A 16,373-nucleotide genomic window follows, 5' to 3' on the forward strand; every position below is an offset into this window, starting at 1 on the left:
GTGGGGAGAGAAAAGTGACTAGTACATCCGAGAGCTAAGGACACAGGAGCAAGAGTAAATTGGGCCTGTCTACTTGCACATTCTTTCTAACTAGATCATAGCAGGTTAGTAGGCCTGATTCTTACCTTTACTTCTTGCAAAGTACCAGGTTAAGTGCAACAGTCAGTCCAGGGATTCTGCCTTCGGGTTGGGCCACCTACCTCATGTTGGCTTGTTAAATAGACTTCTTTAGGGCAGTTTTAGTCTCACAGCAGAATCAAGTGGAAGGCAGGCTTAACCTCACACATGAGCAGCCTTAACTTTTTGCAACTTGACTGGATTAAGACATGCCTAGGAGGTTAATAAAGCACTTTCAGGTGTGTCTGATAATGTGTCCAGAGATAACTGACACATAGGTCAGCAAATTGAGGGGCAAGACCCACCCACGTGTGGGTGACACTATTAAGTAGGCTCCTAGCCCAGGTGGAATTAAAAGGAGAAGGAAGAAGTTGGTCACTATTTTTAAAAGTTCTATTCTGCTTGAGTGGATGTCTTTTTTTTTTTTTTTTTTTTTAGTACATATTTGTGATGCAGAATGAATAAATTCATCATGGGGAGTTGGTACTTTCCATATCACATTTTAGTCCTTTTTTTTTCCCCTGTCCCTCTGTCCCTAGATTCCCCTTTGTGGTGTGTCTTTTGCTGGTGCCATTGCCTGTGGACATCAGACTCCAGATGCTGCTGTCTTTTATTGCGGACTTGTACCAGTGACTCCAGGGAGCCTCTAGCCATCAGTCTCCAACTGACTGCACTCTTGATCCCTCTTGTTCTGTGGCTTTGGGCCCCATTAAATATTTTAGGCTGTTGAGTCTCTTCTAGAGAACCCTAACCAATAAAGTTATTAACATCTCATACCACAGTACATTTGGTACAGTTGATAACCTGCATGGACCTACCATTATCACCAGAAGTCCACAGTTTATATTAGGACTCATTCTTGGTGTTGAACAGATAATGGGTTCTTTTTAAAAAATATTTTTATTAGTACATACTAATTACTGTATGACTTTCAACAAATGTATAATGAATGACATAGCCACCATTACAGTATGATACAGAATATGGCCCCAAAAGTCATTCTTGCTCTGCCTTTTTGTTCCACCCAGGTCCACTAACTCCTGGGAACCACTGATTTTTTTTTTTTTTTACTCTTTTACCAAAATGTTCCTATAGTTAGCATCTGTCTTGGTTACTTTTCTCTCGTTGCTGGGACAAAATACCTGACTCCCAAAATTAAGGAAGGAAAGGTTTATTTTGCTTACAGTTTGTGGAGGTTTCAGTCCATACTTGGCAGATTATAAGGCAGAGTGGCACATGGCAGAGAGCTATAGCTCAGGGTGGCAGACAACAGCAGAAGCAACCAGCACACACCAGCGAGGAAAAGGAGAGGAATGGCCTCAAGCACCCTTTTCCTCTTCCTTACATATGCAAACTATCCATCCCAGGGTGGGTGCAGCTCTCACACCCCTAATCAATCAAACTTTAAAAGCCTGCCCCCTGGCCGCATGAGGCTTTGGGGGGGACACACAGACATAAACCATAAAATTCCACCCCTGGCCTCCCAAAGACTCATGCCCATCCCTTTATACAAACAGCATTTAATTCATCTGCAAGAGTTGCCAGTGTCCTAAGAGTTTCAGCATTGCTGACGAGTCCAAGTCCCAAGTCTCCTCCAAGATGTAAGGCAAACTCTTAGCTGTGCGCCCCTGCACAAATGAAAAGTTAAACACTTCCAACATTCAATGGCACAAAATAAGCAGTACCATTCCAAAAGGTACAAACGGGGACACAGAGCATTGGAACCAAAGCAAGTCCAAAATCCAGCAGGGCTAACATTATGTCCTGTAATTCCACATGCAGCATCTGAAGCAACTTGTGGCACATTGTGAGCTCCAAAGTGCTTGCATGAGTCCACCCCTGTGGCACTTTTGGTGGTTACAGCTGCCACAGCTTCTCTCTTAGGCCTGCTTTGTTCCCTCCTTTCAGCTCTCCTCAGGTGATCCACGGTCCTGGCTTTTCTAAACTTCTGAGGTCTCCAGGGCACCTTTTGCTTCACACTCTCAGCCTCACACATTGCCCTCTCAGGGGCACACTGCCTGGCCTCCCAGGCTTTCTGAAATCTGGGTTGGAGCCTCTTAAACCTCAGAACTCCTGCATTCTCCATGCACCTAAAGCCAGGGCCACGGGGATGATGCCAAGGTCTGCTGCCACCTGGAGCAGTAGCCAAGTTTTCCTCTCTCTTGGCCACAGAGGTAGAGTGCCTGGATTGTTGGCCACTCTGAATCCAATTCTGAGGAGCAGATTCTCTATGCTGCCACCATTCTGGAACCTGGCACTCAGCAGCTTTTTTTCTCAAAGCAAGGTCTTTCACCTTTGCAGTTTTGAGGCTGCAAAGGGTGGAGACTTGCTGCTTGTGATGCCCTCAGGCCATCTTTTCCATTCTCTTGTTCCTTCTCAGCAATAGAGAGCTCCTCAGTCTTATCTTTGCAGTCCACAGCATGACTGGAGCTTCCTTTCTGGTCAAACTCACAACATTTTAAATCATCCTGCTGGTCTCTTTGTTCTTGATTCTCAATATAAATCTGGCTAAAAGCCCCCAACAATAGCCATGCTACTGCCCCAACGTTTGACTGCCTTGATATTTCTTTTGCCAGATTAATCAGTCAGCTGCCGTCCTTAATCTCAGTCTTAGGCAAAGTCTCTGGACATGAGCAAAATGCAGACAAACTTTCTGCCAAGCCATAACACACATCATCTGGAGTCCAACAACCAATGCAGTCCTTCCCAGCAGAAACCTCCCAAACCTGGTCATTACTGGCAAGATTTCTATTAGCTTTCTGGTCTTCTGAACTCTGACCAGAATCTCCCAAACAGAACAGCCAAAGGCGTTCTAGTACTTCTCTTTCAGGCGACAACTCCAAACCTTTCCAAACACTCCCCACAAGCCATTTCCCAAGGCTCTTGAACCACATGGTCAGATATAGTCACAGCAATGACCCCACTCCTCTGGTACCAAATTCTGTCTTGGTTACTTTTCTCTTGTTGCTGGGACAAAATACCTGACTCCCAAAATTAAGGAAGGAAAGGTTTATTTCGCTTACAGTTCGTGGAGGTTTCAGTCCATACTTGGCAGATTATAAGGCAGAGTGGCACTTGGCAGAGAGCTACAGCTCAGGGTGGCAGACAACAGCAAAAGCAACCAGCACACACCAGCAAGGAATGGGGGAGGAATGGCCTCAAGCACCCTTTTCCTCTCCCTTACATATGCAAACTGTCCATCCCAGGGCGGGTGCAGCTCTCACACCCCTAATCAATCAAACTTTAAAAGCCTGCCCCATGGCCGCATGAGGCTTTGGGGGGACACCCAGACATAAACCATAACAGCATCATACATTGTGCAGCCATTTTAACTTCTTTCACTTAATCATATGCATGTAATTTTTACCACATTTTAAAATTTATAGTTTATTGGTACATTTTAGGTATACATAATGATCACATTCATTATAGGGAGTTTGCACCTGTACATGATATAACTTGATTCTTTTTTTTCTCCCATTCCCCTACCCTCCCTTCAACCCTTTCCCCCTCGTTTACAAAAGCTTTGCTTCCATTTTTCCTTCTTTTCTAATCGTTATTTTCCTTTTCCATTGCTTCCTTTCCCCCTCCCTTGTTTCCCTTTCCATTTGAACTTTTTCCTCCTGTTTCACAAGTCTTTTCATAGCTTGATACTTAATTCTTTTTGGCACTGAATTCCATTGTCTGCAACACTATCCATTCAGCTAGGAACACAGAAGGACATCTTGATTGCTTCTAGTTTATAGCAGTTAGCACTAAAGCTGCTGAAAATATCTATGTTTTTGTGTGGATGGAAGTTTTCATGCTTTTGTGTGGATGGGTAAGGAGCATGATCACTGGGTCATATAGTAAGACTTTTTTTTTTTTTTAAACAGGGCCTTTGTAGTGTAGGCTGGCCTTGAACTCACTATGTAGCTCACTATGTACTGGGCTCAAACTCACTATGATCTTTCCTGTGTCAGCCTCCTCAGTGCTTGAGATTACAGGTGTGTGCCACCACACCCACCAGCTGGTTCATTTTGTAAGAAACTGCCAAATTATTGTCTGAAGTGACTGTGTGGGTGTGTCATTGTGCATTCCTGCAGCAGTGATGAAAGTTTCTGTTACTCCACATTCTTGACAGCATCTGTGTTATCAGGATTTAGGATTTGGTCATTGTCTAGGTGTGTGTTGGTACCTCATTTTAATCTACAGTTCCCTAAGGCATGTGCCATTTAGCGTGTTTTCATATATTTATTTGCGTGTATGTGAAAGTTAACTGATAGTATCAACTTGAGTAAGAAACACCCAACTAAATTGGCTCAGCATAGTTCTGGGTGTAGAAGAGCCACCCCTAGGGAGGATTGTCACTAGAGTGGTATAAAAGGGAAATTAAGAAAGCTGCTTCTGTTTCTTTGAAGGAGCTCTAGTCTTCACCTTCACCTTGGATGTCATCTGGTTTCCAGTGCAGACCCTTCAGTCTTCCATTGCAGATCCTTTAACCTCATGATACAGACTTGCACAGGACACTATAGTGAGCTCCAGACCTTGGACTAGATGCTTCACATCTCTAGCATGCAGACAGAGCTTTTGTACTCTTCCACATCTGACTCTGGGAGGCCATCATGAGCCAATGTTGTTTGTTTTTACATCTTTTGTACATCCTTATATCTTTTGTTTATGTTGTACATTCTTTGTATATCTTTTTTTATTTTTATTTTTATTTTTATTTTGTACCGGGAATCAAACTCAGGACCTTGTGCTTGCCAGGCAGGCACTTATGCCACTGAGCTATGTCCCCAGCCTGTAGTTGTGTATCTTGTAGTAGCCCTTGAAGCATAAAACTTAATTTTGTCATCAAGGTGCATAAACATGGGTCTGTTACACCCATGTTTATTCTTTAATATTTCTATCAAATTATTATAATTTTATGAGTTTTATTAAATAATGAGTACTTAAACAGGAAAAATACCACAAAGTATTTTTTAATACTGAATGTTTATAAAAAACAATTTTCAACATGGACTAATTTTTGGTGTACAAAGTCTAAAAAAGAACATCAGAAATAAATTCCCAAATGAAATACAATGAAAATGCCAATAGCATGCTACAATGAAGTAATCTTTACTTCAATTATGGTACCTAATGCAGTCTGCACACATGACAACAGCACATTCCATACACACATCACTTACACTGACAGCACAGGTATTTTGCTTTCTTGGCCTTTTTGTAGGACATATTTGACATCTCAGTGGTCTTGCTGTTTTCTCAGGAGGTTCTAATTACAGTATATAGTTAACAGGAACTAAAATATCAATAAAATATTAGATTTTTAGTACATATTGTGCATTTAGAATAGATAGCAACATTTTCACATTGGCTGTATACTTCCTTAAAAAAACTAGAAGAACTTCTGAAATAAATTTGTATATGAACTACAATAAAAATAGCAATAGAACTTGTGGTGGATAAAATGGTCAACTTGTAACACTTAACTAAACTGAATTAGTGTGGTGCTGGGTGTGGAAGGCCCATCTGAGGATTGTTGCCAATGGCATAGAAAGAACTGGAGGGGGAAGATGATGTGCTGTTGATTCTCCTTGAGAAGCTTGTTGTGTTGGTTTTCCTGATATGAACTTGGCTGGTCTCATCATCAGAAGAGCTTGGGACCTCACTGTCACTGGGGATGGCTGTGGTTCTTTTTGGAAGAGCTCTGGTTCTTACTTTTGAGCGTTGCTTCCTAGCTTCAGTGTAGATGCCTCAGCCTAGTGGCATAGATACTTCATCCTGCTGGTGCAGACTCTAGCTTTCTCCACTGACCTTTGGGCCTTTGCAGTGTGGATCCTTGATACAGACTTGCATGAGACATCATCTTGGGCTCATGTCTTTGACTTGGACCTGTGGAGGACATTGCCATGGGCTCTAGTTCTTCAGCTGGACCCATGCAGGACATTGCTGTGGGATCCAGGCCCTCACCTGGATTCCTTGGATCTCTGTTGTGTAGACAGATCTCCCACATCCCTTTTCATTTGACTCTGGGTGACAATTATAAAATAATCCTATTAATTATGTTCCTATATTAAATTTTTTCCCTTGTAAACCCCAAGTACAACAGAACTTTACCACAGAAATAAGCTTTGCTTCAGTTGTCACACCCAAGGCAATCTTCACACGTGACACCTGCATGTTCCATGCACACATCTTGTTTACACTGACAGTACATGTGCTTGACTTTCCTATGTGGCAGTCTTGTCACCTCTCTTGTTTTGTCAGGAGCTTCCTACTATATTGTGCAACATGCACTTAAAGAAATAAGATGTCAATAAAATACAATATAAATATGTAATGAGTGCTTACTTGTTTACAAAACCTAAAAGATAACATCCAAAATAAAATCTTAGGTGAAGTACAGTATAAACACAAAAGCCTACCACAGAAATAAGCTTTGCTTCAATGGTCATGGCCAAGGCAGTCTTCACACATGACAGCTGCATGTTTCATACACAAGTGTGGCTTATACTGATAGTATGTATGTTTTGTTTTCTTGTACTTTCTTTTAGGCACAGTTGACATCTTTTTATTTTCCTATTGCTGTAGTAGGTTGTTGTGATGCCTGTTCATCTGTTAGCTCACCAGTGTGATCCACAATTTTTTTTTCATCATTCTTTGGGCAGAAATATTTTGTTTCTCCTCTGTTTTAAATGATCTCTTAAGAGCTCCAGTCCCAATCCTCTTAAGAAAAATTTTCCATGATATTTTGCACTTATTTTCTTTGTAAATCATCAAACTATGTATGTATGTACAGGATGGAGTAAAGCACACCCATTGGCCAATGCTTTCTGTTTTAAGTGACATCATAGTTACTGCATAATTCATCAACATCTACTCCACGTTTGGTTTTGTTGTTGAAAGTTTCCATCTCAGCCTTCTGTTTTGTTGAGGTTTCCCTATCAATATTTCCATCATGGTGAAATGCTGACGTCAGCAGTACCAGTTTGCCTTTTTTTGCCATGTTTGAGGCCAATGTTAGAGCCTTCTGAAACTGAAAAATTGCACTATACAATTCTGTTTTGAAACTGTGACATTTCATTTGGAATTTCTGCTTTGCTTCTGTGTATAGTCTGCCTTGTCAACTTGTTGTCTTTTAGCAAATGTAACATCAATTGGGAATGGGTAAACCAATTGTCAGAAATCATGTTCTAATTAGTTTGGGAGATGGGGGCAACAAGTCTGTTCACAACATCATTCGGGTTATTACTCTACTAACAAGGCCCTGATGGCTGAGTTTAATGATAAATGTCTAAATTCAAAACATCATAAGTTTTCATCCACTGGGGCATAAATCTTTATGCCGTATTTTGACCCACTGCTTTTCCATAAATCTTTTATATTCCTACTATCATCATGAGAAATCTGTACTAAGTACAACAGACCTACAAATGCTTTCAGTTCAGCTAGTGAGGTATCATAATAAATACATTTTTGAATATGGCTGTTATTGCATACAAAACATTTTACTTGCATTTTTACCTTTCTGTATTTCATAGCATCTTGTAGCATCTCCTCTGTTACAATTTCCAATACTGAATGGCAGTGCTGGCATTCTGTCCAATGCATTTCACCCCTGCCAAGACCTTCATTATATTTCACACCTAATTCTAAAATTGGCCTTGAACTCCTTATGTAGCCTGGACAAGCCTCAAACTCATGGCAACTCTCTTGCCTCAGCCTCCTGAGTGCTGGGATTACAGGTGTGTACACTGTGCCTGGCTCATTTGAATTCTTTTTATCCTCTGTCCTCTCCCACTTTCCCCCTCCTTTGTTCTTTAGATTCTCTTTTCATTTGCAAAAGATCAGTCTCTTTTTCCTGTTGTCTTTCACTTTAGTGTTTTTTTTTTAAATTATATTTTGAGTTTCTCATATAAGAAAATTATGAAATTTTGTTTATGTATTTGATTTCATTTAACATTCTGATCTCAAGGTAGCAGATAGCATCCATTTTCTTTTTTTCTATATATTTATTATGATACTTGGAACCCAGGCCCTTTGCACTGAGCTATATATGCAGCTCTTTTTTTTTAAAGTTTTGAGACAGGATCTCACTAGCTATCTACATTGTTCAGGTGTAGTGGATTGACAACTGGTGGTCAACTTATAACCCCCAGCTGAACTGCGTAAGCATGGTGCTGGGTGTGGGAGGTCTGTCTGAGGATTGTTGCCAGCAGCATAAGAGGCAGAACTGGAGAAGAAGAAGTTAGGCTATTGGGAACTGAAAGAGGCTATTGGAGCAGAGAAAGGCTGTTGGGAGCTGGTAGAAGCTGTAAAGATCTGTTGGTTCTTTTGGAGGGGCTTGTCATGCTGGCTTTCCTGATGAACTTGGCTATTTTCATCCTCCGAGGAGCTCAGGACCTTGTTTGCACTGAGAATAGCTTAAGTTCACTTTGGGGGAGCTCTGGTTCTCACTATGAACATCACTTCCTGACTCCAGTTGGGAAGATGGTGCGCACTGCCAGTCTCCTGGAGAAGCTTGCTGGATTGGCTTTCCTGATGGGAACTCAGTTGTCTTCACCATTGGAGGAGCTCGGGACCTCACTGTTGCTGAGGATGGCTGTAGTACTTTCCAGGGGAGCTGTGGTTCCTACTTTGCTCATTGCTTCCTAGCTCTAGTGCAGCTCCTTCAGCCTACTAGCACAGATCCTTCATATTACTGGCATAGACTTCCTAGATTCCACCACTGACCTTTGGGCCTTCCCAGTGCAAATCCATGAAATAGGCCTGCATGAGATATTGTAATGGAATCTTGGCCTCCACCTGGATTTGTGGGAGGCACTGTTATGGGCTCTAGGTCTTCAGGCTCTAGGTCTTCAGCTGGACTCATGCAGGACATCATTGTGGGATCCAGGCCCTCAGCTGGATTCTTTGGTCCCAAGTGTGTGGACAGATTTCCTACACTCTCTTCTATATCATTCTTTGGGTGACGATTATAAATAATCTTACAACTATGTGTCCTGTATTATATTGTTCACCTTGCAAAATATCCCCCAAACCAACACATCAGGCTAGGCTCAAACTTGCAATCCTTCTGGCTTGGCCTCCAGAATTGCTAGGATTACAAGCATGCACTATCATGCCCTCACTAAGCTCCCCTTTCTCCCTCTCTGTAATCTCCTAAATTCAAATGCCAGCTACCATTTAAATAGTGACTGTAGATAAGTTCCTGAATCTACATTTCCTTTTTTGTAAAAATGGGATAATGATGTGATACATATCTCAGAGTTGTCAGATACCCAATGATGTTACCCTTTATTCACTTCTACTTACGTGGAAGGATGGGGTGAACTATTTATCTTTGTTTATTTTGTAGTCCTAGGGATCACATTCAGGGCCTTGAGCATGCTAGATAAATGTTCTCCCACTGAGCTGTATCTCCAGCCATGGACCAATTACTTTACTTAAATTACTAATTTAACTCTCATAACAAATCAGCAAGGTAGCTTACTTAGAGATCTGGAAACAGACCAGGAAGATTAAATTACTTGGCTAGGGTCACTCTAGATCTTCCTATTTCTGATAGAAGTGTGGTAAAGTTCCCAAGTATAATAGTAGATTCATCTATCACTTTTGAAATTCTCTCACTTTTTCCCTGTTTGATGTATCTTCAGAAGCACATACGCTTTTTATGTAAGACCCCAGTTTATCCCTGATAAATTCTCTTGTTTTGAAGTCTTCTCTGTCTGATATTAATTTCTTCTACTTTCTTTTGCTTAGTGTTGGAATGGTTTATTTTTCTCTGTCCTTTTTCAACTATACATTTCTTTGTGTTTGAAAGGGTTTTCTTAGCAGGCAGGATATGGTGGCACATCCTTGTCATCCCAGTGCTTGGGAGGCTGAGCCAGGAGGATCACTGAATTTGAGGCTAGCCTGGACTATATAGTGAGTTCCAGGCCAGCCTGAACTACACAGTGTGACCCTGTTTCAAAAACAAAACAAAACAAAATACCCGACAACAAATAAACAAACACAAAGGGGTGGGGAGGGACAGTTCTTTTTTAAAATCTATTTTAAAAATAATAAAAAACCAATAAAAACAATAGAGACTTTCAAAACAAGATGATAGGAAATTAACAATGGTTGTTATGTTGTGTATTGTTATCTTCAAAGTAGTTGCCAAGATTACCAGATTAGGCATGCAAAATTGATGAAACGAACATTAACTGTTCCTTTCAATAAACCAATAGAAATTAGTAGTACAATTATCTCAGCTATCATGTGTATGTGTGTATATATATATATATTTTTTTTTTTTTTAACTCCCTTCCTTCTTTTCTCCTTTCTTCCATCCCACTTGTTCTTTCTTTTTGAATAGTTTCTTTCTCTTGCACAGTTCTTATAGAAAAACATATGATTGGGTCTTAGTGTTTATAATCCACTCTGACAATCTATGTCATTTAATTGGTATCTTTAGAAAATTGATATTTAGGGCAATTATTGATTAGTTGGGTTAATCCATACCCCATTTGTTACTGTCTTCTGTTTTTCACCCTTGCTCTTTCTACAAGTGTCTTCCACTTGTTTTCTGCCTTTTGTGGTTTAATTGATAAGATTTTTATATAATTTTATTTTTTTCATTTTTTAGCATATAAATTATACTTTTAAAAAACTTTTTAAAATGATTGCACTAGAGTTTGCAATATATATGTATATAACTAATACAAATCTACTTTTAAACAGCACTCTACAGCCTCACAGATAAGACAAGTACAAAATTACTCTTATATCCTCTGTATCATTGCTGTCATTCATTTCAGTTATACATAATCATTAGTTTCTGTCCTTTTCTGGCACACAGAAGCAAAAATAATCTGATTTATATTATTTTGAAGAAAATATTTTCTGTTTGACCAAATAAGGTAAGAAAAATTAATGATTTTATTTTGCCTTCACTTATTTAGTAATACTCTTTTTAAATAGTTTCTGATTTATATGATTTTTTCACTCTTTCCAAAGAGCCTGCCTCTTTTAATATTTCTTACAGGATAGGTTTACTTACTACAAATATCTTTAATTTTTGTTGCATGAAAAAGTCTTTATTTCTCCTAAACTTTTGGAGGATAATTTTACAGGTTACAGGATTCTAAGTGGAGGGTTCTCCTTTTGAAGACCTTAATATTTCACTTTACTCTCTTCCTGCTTGCATAGTTTTGAGATGTCAGATGTAATGTTTATCTTTGCTGGCCTATAAGGTGCGATTTTTTTGTCCTGTTTTAAAAGATAATCTCTTTATGATTTGCTGTAGTTTGAAAGTGATATGCCTTGATGATGTAGGTTTAAAAAAAAAAACAAAAAACAACAGCATTTATTCTGCTTGTATTCTCTGAACTCCCTGCATCCATAATTTGATGTCTGACATTATTTGTGAAAAGTGTATGTAATTACTTATTGGATTAATAACCCTTAGTTATTGTGGGCTGATCAGGCCCACCGTCTCCCAAACAAGTGGACGACAAAGGCTTAAATAAAGGAGGCAACTGAAATGATTTTAGGGCTCCAGGAAGGTCCAACTCTCTTACAGAATTTGAGATTCTCTGGGTTAAGACCAAGACTTCTCTGGCAACCCATATTTATTAGGTTTTCAAACAAAGGAGAATGCTCAAGAAAATGCGAGAATCTAGCAGGACCTTGGGAAATATTTTCCAAAGTAGTAAATTATGTCAATCAGTAGAACTACCTTATCTTTAGGCTGGCATTTATTGTAGGAGTGTGGAGTCTGCAACTTCAGCCTCCTTTTAATTAATTGGGGTTGGAGACAAATGTCCGCAGCTCTGGCCTTATCTTGTCCTGTGAGACATCACTGCTTCACAGGCCAGGTACAGGCCTCAGTGATGACCAGTGACTCATAGAAGTTCACTTACTATGAGTCCACTGCCCATTTCCAGACAAGGTGCCTAAGCTTCGAATGACTCACAAGTAAACATGGAAAGCCAATTGGTTAATATTAAATCCTGCTCACAGCCACTTCATAGTGGTCTCCATCAAGTACTATTTCAGATATTTCTTCTGCTCCTTCCCTCCTCTTACTGAAATTCTTGTTACACATATGTACACCTTGTGTAACTTCCCCACAGTTCTTGCATATTCTATTCTGTTTTTGGTTTTGACTGTTTTAGGTCTTCCTTGTTTTAGCATTTTGATTTTGACAGTTTCTATTTAAAATTATTAAATTTTTAAAAAGTACATGTTTGCAGTACATAAGATCACATTCCAGTGGGGAGTTATTACATGTAAATAACACATCTTTTTTTTCAGTGCTGTTCTCTCCTCTTTCCACTGTGCCTCCATCTCTTGATCCCTTTCCCATTTGCAAAAAGTCTATTTCACTATTTCCTATTAGCTATCTTTTATTTTTGCTTTATTTATATTTTGGGTTCCTCATATAAGAATTCATATAGTATTTAGACTCATGTGTCTGTGTATAAATACCACATTTTCTTCACCCATTCATCTCTTGATGGACGTATAGGCTGCTTTCAAGATTTAGCTATTGCAAATTGTGCTGCTGATAAGTATTCAAGAATCACTGTAATATGATGTTTTAAACTCTTTTTGAGAAGATACCTAGAAGGGGAATAGTGGGTCAAATGGAATCTCCATACTGATTTCCAGAATGATTGTACTAGTTTACATCAACAAGGTAGAAGTCTTCCTTTTTGCCCACATCCTCACCAGCATTTGTTATTATATGATGTCTTGGCGATGGCCATTTTTCTGAAGTAAGATGCAATCTCAGTGTTGTTTTAATATATATTTTTCTAATACCCAGAGATGCTGAACTTTTTTATATATTTATTTGCCATTTGCAATTCTTCTTCCGTGGAATGTGTATTTATTTTACTTACTCATTTTCTGATTGGATCTTTTATTTTGGAGGCAGTCTGATTTTTTTTGAGTTCTTTATATATTCTAGATCAGTTCTCTGTCTGAGGAATAATTGTAAATTTTTCTTTCTCATTCTGCTGGTTGTCTCTTTGCTCTGTTGGTTATTTCCTTGGCTGTGCAGAAGCTTTTTAATTTGATGTGTTCTCATTTCTTCATATTATTTCTTGTGCAATTGTTGTTCTGTCTAGGAAGTCCTTGCTTATGCCTATGTCTTCAAGAGTTTTACCTATTTTATCTTCCCGAAGATTAAGTGTTTTTGTTTTAATATTTAGATCTTTTATCCGTTTTGATCTTAGTTAAGTCCATGCTGAGAGATAGGGGTCTAGATTCAGTCTTCTCCATGTGGATAGCCAGTTTTCCTAGCGCCATTTGTTAAAGAGGCTATCTTTTTTCTTATTTATCCATTGATTTTTTTTTTTTTTTTGTCTTTTTGAGACAAGGTCTCAATATGCAGTTCAGGCTGGCCTTGAGCTCACTTTGTAGCCCAGGCTGGTCTCAAACTCACAACGATCCTCCTGCCTCAGCCTCCCGAGTACTGCGATTACAGGCATGCGCCACCATGCCCGGCTATCCATTGATTTTGAAAGCTAGTTTTGTGGGGTATGTCAACATGGGCTGAAGAGTGTTTTCTTTTAAGGCTTGAAATATCTTACTCCAAGGTCTCTTTGATTTGAGGGTTTGTGGTGAAAATCTTGCTGTGATTCTGATGGGTTTTCCTTTATAGGTGATTTGTTTCTTTAACAGCTTTTAATATTCTATTATTGTGCTGAATTTCTGGAATCTTATTGTTATGTACCTTGGTGTAGATTTACTTTGGTCATGACTATTGGGAGTTCTATGTACTTCATTAATTTGTATGTTAATTTTTTTATCCATGTTTGGGAATTTTTCTGCCTTATTTCTGTAAAGAAATGTTTTGATGTCTTTTGTCCTGTCTCCAGCCTCTCACTGTCTACAGTCAATCTTATGTTCTTTGCTTTGTCTACTAGTTGTTGGAAAATTTTTTCATGCTTTTTGATATTTTTAGGATATCTTTCTTTTCCTAATCATTAGCTGAAATCCTGTCTTCTAGATCCAATACTCTATCCTTGCCTTAATTCAATCTGATGCCTATACTTTCAATGGAGTTTTTAATCTCCTGGATTTTCTTTGGATCTGTTTCATGGATTCCATTTTTTCCTATGTTGGGCATTGATGGTTTGCATTGTTTTCCTAAGATCCTCTATTTTTAAAAAATCTGTGTCTGCTTTAATGTTCATTTTGATGGTCATTTCTTTTTGCACTTTAGAGATTATTTTTTCTGTAGCCTCTTCCATTTGTTTTTTCACTTCTATTGCTGTCATTTCAGAAAGTTCCAGTGGTTGGCTTCTGATTTCCTCTATTTTATTGTGCTCTGGATGTACACTGTGTGGGCTAGTTATTCAGGGTTGCATTTTGCTTCTTTGTCTTATTTTCAATTTTTTTTCTGTTTTCTGTGTTGATGCTTGTAGATTTCTTATGGTAGATAGCTTTATCAACAGTATAATGGATTCCCTAGGAATTGACAATTCCCGAGGGATTTTTTTTTTTTACCTGTAGATGGTTCTTGATCTTTGTGTCTATCTGAAGAACCTACCTTCCCAACATATTGAAGATGAAAAATTGTTATCAATTTGGCTCAGCGCCTAGTCCTTTGGTACTGGAATACAGTGATGATAATGACTCCAAACAATTACAGTGTTGTCATACAGGAGAGAAAAACCTTGTAATAGGTATGACACCCTGGCTAATAATCTTCTCCCCCTTTTGCTCTTGTTGCTTTCACTGTCTCCTGCCACCTTGAATTGTTGGCCCTTACCATGTCACCCTGCCATGGAGCCAGCTGAGTACAGACTGAAACCTCCACAAACTGTGAGCTAAATAAACTTTTCTTACCTTAATCTTAGGCATCAGGTATTTTGCCTCAGTAATGAGAGAAAAGTACCTAGGCCATGACCAAAATAAATCTACACCAAGGCACATATAAGATTCCAGAAATTCATCATGAGAACAAAATATTAGAGGCAGCTAAAAAAGGAAGCATTTCAACTATAAAGGAAATCCCATCAGAATCCCAACAGACTTCTCAATTCAAACCCTCAAATCAAGGAGAGCTTGGAGTATTTCAAGCCCTAAAGAGAAACAATCTTTAACACAGATTGATGTACCCTGCAAAATGATCTTTCCAAATTGATGGAGAAATAAGATACTTCCATGACAAAACCATCTGAAGAAATCTATGACCACCAAAACCACTCCACAGAATGCTCTGAAAGACATTTCAGAAAGAGATAACAAAGACTACAAACACATGAACACCAATAGAAAGAAGTTGCCTGGCAGAGCAAGCAATTAAACAGGAGAAAGACAGGGGCCAAATAACAAGAAAACAAAATGAAAAAGAAAAGCAAATACATGAGTTACAACCATCAACATAAATGGTCTCAACTCACAATAATCAAATAAGCAGACTGGAGAGGAGGTTTTCACTCAGAAGCCCCAAGGACTTCTCTGGCTGGGGGCGGGGTGAACAGACTCTTAGCCCCGCGCGCCCTGCGCTGAGTGTGCGAGTGCTCCAAGAGCCACTGACCCGCTGTTCAAGTCTGAGCTTTGCCTTTGCCCAGACACCCTAGGGAGTCGAAGGCTGGGGAAGTCTGTGACTGATACCCATCTGGGCTGCATCTGGTTTCTGTATGTGTCCTGAACTGACTGGAGAAATAGATTGAGGTGGTTCACAAACTGTAGATCCTTCAGTTTGTGTCTGAATTATGCCTGTACCCTAAACTACCTGGGGACATAGGTCCACGGACCGGGATTGTCATACCAGTGCAAACTGAGTCAGGTCATGCACGTGCCCTGAACTTCAAGGGGACACTGGATCAGATGGTTGGCCATCAACTGACACAAGTGCCTCTGTCTGAGAATGGGGATAACTAGATACAAATCAAAAACTGCCAGAAAACCTGACACTAAGTAGCACTACTCAGAGGTCACCCAGGGGCAAACCTGAAAAACAGGAAAAATAGGGACACTAGTAGTCTTGGCGGAGCAGCTACTGAAGAGAGAAACTGAGCTTTCTGCATTAGGTAGCAAACATGCCAAAACAAAAGACTAAAACACAATCCCAGAACTCCACCCCAATCAGAACAAGTCCAGGAGACATCGAGATAGGACAACTTGGTAAACACATGCCTGAAATAGCTGAATGATTGCAATGGAAGTAAAGAAACAACTGCATAAGGCCATAGAAGAGATGAGATCAGAAATAATCTCTCAGGCAAAAAGTGAAATGACAAGATAATGAAGGAAATGCTCAAAAA

The 16,373-nt window shown here is 39.4% G+C and overlaps 1 long non-coding RNA gene across 1 annotated transcript in view; it reads right to left on the reverse strand.

Moving 5' to 3' along the window:
• Positions 1 to 5,313: 5,313 nt before the first annotated feature.
• The window catches only part of LOC106148736, a 19,663-nt gene continuing 8,603 nt past the window's right edge, over positions 5,314 to 16,373 (reverse strand). The window contains exons 2-3 of the long non-coding RNA XR_001234399.1: positions 5,920 to 5,997; positions 5,314 to 5,404 (exon numbers count right to left, since the gene is read on the reverse strand). This is a non-coding gene — a long non-coding RNA (uncharacterized LOC106148736). The remainder of the gene's footprint in view (positions 5,405 to 5,919; positions 5,998 to 16,373) is intronic.

The sequence above is a fragment of the Chinchilla lanigera genome, unplaced genomic scaffold, assembly GCF_000276665.1.
Source record: "Chinchilla lanigera isolate Chin_1 unplaced genomic scaffold, ChiLan1.0 scaffold00026, whole genome shotgun sequence".
In the NCBI taxonomy this organism is placed as follows: domain Eukaryota; kingdom Metazoa; phylum Chordata; class Mammalia; order Rodentia; family Chinchillidae; genus Chinchilla; species Chinchilla lanigera.